The sequence below is a fragment of the Lolium perenne genome, chromosome 1, assembly GCF_019359855.2.
Source record: "Lolium perenne isolate Kyuss_39 chromosome 1, Kyuss_2.0, whole genome shotgun sequence".
Taxonomy (NCBI): Eukaryota; Viridiplantae; Streptophyta; class Magnoliopsida; order Poales; family Poaceae; genus Lolium; species Lolium perenne.
In genome coordinates this window covers 173,514,054-173,519,352 of record NC_067244.2, presented here as the reverse complement: position 1 = coordinate 173,519,352, position 5,299 = coordinate 173,514,054, and the positions used below count along the sequence as shown (strand labels likewise).

The window sequence follows — 5,299 nt, the reverse complement described above, 5'->3', positions numbered from 1 at the left end:
CTAGCAAGGGTAGATGTGGAGACATTCGCTGAGAAAACGGCACTCATTTGGTACTGAGCATGCAGAACATGATATATAGAGATTCTCCTGCGACACACAAGCTTGAGTAACTGCAATTTCCTACAACAGCAATAGACAGCGATCACCAGCACAAAACACCAATGAAGACTCCAAGCGTACCTACACATGCAGTTCAAAGCATTGCCCAGTTTCATGCCCCTTCCTTTTTTTTTGGAAAATCTGGGAACATTTCTGGATTCCATAGAAATCACAAAAACAACAGCTTTCCCGGTTGCTCAATTATACATAGCCCAAACGACAGCTACTGCAGCCAAAAGAAGCGGAAACGAAGATAACAAGTTCAGCTTCAGCGTCAGCATGATGGATTCAACAGCCCCAGCTACCATAACAGGGAGCAGCTGGTGCCCCTAACTGGTCTTGCTAGCAGTGAACTACCTTTACCAGATTATAACGAAAAGGCAACAAAGCTAATTAGTTTTCTAAAAAGGCTTATATTCTGGAACGGAGGTAGTAATGGTGGTCGTAGCAGGAAACATGACAGATCCCTTGAATGTCATTGCCCCCTTCATTTGCCAGTCCTTCCTCTTCTCGAGGTATGAAGGGATTATGGGCCAGTAAACCTCAGTTATGTACTAACTATACAGTGGACATGCTGTCTAAAATCCTCCTTATCTTCATCCCCTGATTAGGTAATTGCCATGTCTGGAACTCCACTGTCTGGTTTCATGGCCCATGTGTTCCTGTTCATTTTCGTCTTGGTTGTTGTCTACATGCTCCTCATCTTCGCCCCTGAAGCCAATTCTTCAGATTCCGACTACTCCTGTCAATCAAACAAAATAGTAGTGAGTGCACTTTCAGGCTCTAGAATAGCAGCCAACTACTAACATAAAGTAAATCCACGGACAAGAGATTAGATAACCAGATTAACTACATATACTGAAAAGAGCAACATATTAACAGTACATATTACCTCCAGATTTGGCTCGATGTTTGCCTCCATGCTGTAGGGCTCACTTGTGTAAAATAGGTGCCATTTCTTCTGAATGTCTCCATCATCTGCGTAAGCCTCGACATGCTGGATATGACTAAACTTGTCCCACTCAGAGCCAGACTTTCCCGCAACCATGGAAGCGAGTAACTTGGGGCTGCAGTGGTCCAGCAGCAAATGATTGGGATTCACAGTGTGCAGGTATAGTGGAAGTTGTCTCTCACTGTTAAAAAACCTCAGTCGGAGTCTCCGGAGTGCAGTCATCTCCTGCACCGATTCAAGATTTGGGCAAAAGAGAATCTCAAGCTTTTGCAATTTGGGGAAATTGGAAATCCTAGTCAGGTAAGGGATGTCATACAGCTTGAGCTCAACAACAGAAGCAAAGTTTTCAAGAGACTGAAGACCCTCGACATTCCGTATGGTCAGCTTTTTCAAAAAGCTTGCATGGACGGAAAGACCACGAGGGATACACCTCAATTTGCAATCTTCGATAAGAAGTTCCTCCAATGCAGGCATAGCTTGCACTTCTTCCTCCCACTCCCACTCCTCCCATTGCACCATTCCTTCTAAGGCAATGTTGTTCATTCTCGGAAAAGCAACCACCACCTGAGATGAAGAATGATGGCAATGGCTATCGGGCCGTAGGAATTCAGGGCCAACACGCTTGATTGCTGGAGCACGACGGACCTGTAACAACACCAAACATGGGAGCTGAGATAGCCCATCAGGGAGCTGGGTACAGCTAACCAAGTTCCACATCGTTAGAGTCCTGAGGCTCACGAAGTGAATCTCTGATGTCGACATCATCCATCTAGGGAGCTGACGCCCAAAATATCCTTGGATAAAAATATCTTCAATGCAAGGTGGAGGACAAAGCTCATCAAACACCTCCTTAATTATTCCTTGGTCCTTCTCAGGGGATCCCATCTGTGACCAATCCTTCGTCGCTTGTTCTGTGACTGCAATATAGTCCCAAAACTGAAAGATACAACTTTGTACTAAGCCTGGCCTTCGAGGCAAATGAGGCAGAAGATAAATCTCCTAGACCCACTAATAAAATGACCTTTAGGTTGGAAAGTGGCCCAAGCTCTTCTAAACTACACCAATCACCATCCATTTGGGCTAGGAACCCATGTAGTGTCCTCAAATTTGTTAAAGCATGGAAACCCTTGGGCACAATATTTATACACGTGTCTTGAAGGCAGAGATATCTCAACTCCGATAACATTACAATGCTATTGGGGAGTTTCACAAAATTTTCACAGCCATCAAGACAAATGTGCTGTAAGAATTTCATCTTGTGGATGTTCTCTGGCAGGTTGTTTATATCATCACACTTCCTTAGTGTCAAATACCTCAAGTGTTTGAGCTGATACAAATTATCAACGAAGTGGGAAAATTTTGAGGACTCTATATGTAGAGTACGTAAACTTGAAAAGGTATTCAAGGAATCACTGGACCGAATCTTAAGATTCCCAATTAGTATGAGGGATCTTAGTGATTTATGCTCTTGTAAAGTCCTCCACTCAAATTCATCTGATTCCACACCTTTGGTTTCTATAGACAACCTAAGAAACCTTTGTGAACTAAATTTACTATTAACAATTTCTCCATTTTGAGCAACCAATGTTTCATCTCTAGTTAAAAATTGAGCAAATGAGCGAACAACATCATGCATGTTGCAGACATAGAGAGACATGGGTGGTCCATACGACTCTATAAGGTTCCTCAGTATTAGCTCTTTATGATATTCTTTTCCTAACTCTTCCAATCTATCTGAATTCCCATGAACAAACCCTTCAGCAATCCACAATTCCACATGCCTACAACTTCACCATTAATTAATTCTGTCTTCTTAGGTTTAAGTGAAAAGTGTAGAAAGCATTGTTTTAAACAAGGGGACAAATCCTCATAGCTAAGATATAATGCATGATTGAGCTCTTCTGGCATTTGAGATACTGACCATATAGCATCATTCAAAACCTTTGCCCATTCACATCGTTCTTTCTCCTTCTGGCATAGGAGTCCTCCCATCACTTTTACAGCAAGCGGTAAACCGTCACATTTGGCTATAATTTGCAATCCAATATCCTTCAGCATATCAATCTCATGTTCACTTTTCTCATCTGTGAATACCTGCAAGAATTTTAAACCAACAGAGCTAATAAGGAAGGCGTGATAACTACAGCTAGTACAGAGTATCATACTTTCATTTGCATATATATCGTCTCACTCATTGAATGAAGTCACTAAGGCAGATGACTTGTATTTTCTAAAACTTGCAAGGCCAAAATTATGTAGTTAGTTAAGTTGCAACATGAAGGGGAGCCTTGGCGCAATGGTAAAAGCTGCTGCATTGTGTGGAAACACAACCTCTTGCAAAAATTGCAAGAGAAGGCTGCGTACAATGACCCAATGTGGTCCGACCCCTCCCCGGACCCCCGCGCAAAGCAGGAGCTGCATACACCGGGCTGCCCTTTTTTTTAGTTGAGTTGACACATGCTAATGTGTATCTTTTTTGTCTCTATTGTCATCGTGAAATGAAGGAGCGTAAATAGCACGCAAAAACATAATAAGATCTTGCGAGAAAACAACCCAATAAATTATACATAGCGAGAAAGATGAGGCTGGTGGTGTCATTTTGGTGAACTCATGTTGGTGGTGGAGTTAAACGAAAAATTTATGGCAAAACGCATCAACAGCGCTTGGGTTTGAATTTCGGTCACAAACAATTCCACTCCTAATAAGACATTCATATGTGTATGGGAAGAATCTGTAGTAAAGCATTGAACATGTAGTAAAGTTTGGCTAGTACGTATTCGTTAGTGAATATGTTAGTATGAAGTATGAACTCGTGTTAGAGGATAAAAGAAATTAACCTGACTCTTGAGCAATAACCATGAATCTTCAGGCTCTAATTTGTCAACATGGTGGTACGGATGCACTGCTTTGATTCCTCTGGCAACACCCACATGTCTTGTTGTGACGAGGATCCGACTGCCGGGGGCGCCATGACTAAATGGAGCCTTCAACAAATTGTTCCATTCATTGTCGCCCCACATATCGTCTAACACAAGAAAGAACTTCTTATTCTTTACTGCACTGACAAGAGCCGGCACAAGTAGAGACTTGTCTTGAGTTCCACCCTCATGAAGGATTCCTTTGGCGGCCATGATGGCCGTCTTCAGCAGCTCAGCCTCGCTGAACTCTTTTGTGATGCTGAGCCATATCTTTGTATTGAACCCAAGCTCGATAGCCTCATCATTGAAAACCTTCTTAGCGAGAGTGGTCTTGCCAATCCCACCGACACCAACAATGGCGAACACCATGATGCTATCATTACCATTTTTGTTTCTCAACTTCTCCACCAGGGCACTTGTATCCTCTTCGATCTTCTCCCCCACCACACTCGATCGCTCTAACACCGGATCTGTCTTCCGGTAAGAAGCATTGGGCCTGGCCGTCCTCTGATCCTCATAGGAACTAAGATGGAGGAAGCTGAACGCAACACTTCTCTCCTTGATGTCGCCAAGCCCTTGGTTGAGCTTCTTGATGCGGCCGCCGATTTCATGGGCGAATCGGGGATTCCGCAAGCAGAAGAGCAAGGGGTTGCAGCATCCCAGGTCGGGCGCCGACGATCCCTGCTCCATGATCTTGAGCTGACAGAGGTCGAGGATGTCGGTAGCCTCATACATGGCGCGCTTGAGCTGCGCCACCCACTCCTGCACGCTCTCGTCGGTGATGCGCCTCCTCTCGGCGTCAGCGAGGAGGTTCTTGAGGTCCTTTAGCTTCACTCCCATCTTGTCGATCTCGCCGGAGACACCGAGCATCACTCCCAGCTCCTCTTCCGCCACCTGCTTGAGCAGGTCGCCGAGGTAGGACGCGAAAGCGTCCAGCACCATCGCCATGACTTCTCTTTCTAGATGTTTGAATTGTTCACTGTCACAGGGAATGTTGAAGGTGTAAAGTTGCAAAGCAGTAATGGGCGTTTTTATAGCTGGATGTCTGATGCTAAGGGTGGCTAGGGAGCTAGGTGGATTCTTAGCTTGAACAAGGTAAAAGATCGATGTTGTCTTTTCTTGAAAGGCTCGCAAGGCACAGGCCATGCCTTCTTTTCATTTTTGGCATGGCAAGAAAGGAATTCCGACAGAGATTTGGTGTACATGGGCACCAGTGATCTCGTTTTTTAAAGAAAAATAAAAATCATACTTTTGAGTTTCAAAAAATTCTGCAAAAAAATCCACACATAGTCAAAGATGTACCCCACAAACGTGCAAAAAATCAATTTCA

At 44.0% G+C, this 5,299-nt stretch overlaps 1 pseudogene; it reads right to left on the bottom strand.

Moving 5' to 3' along the window:
• Positions 1 to 262: 262 nt before the first annotated feature.
• On the bottom strand, positions 263 to 5,011 carry LOC127313032 (putative disease resistance protein RGA1; annotated as a pseudogene).
• Positions 5,012 to 5,299: the final 288 nt, after the last annotated feature.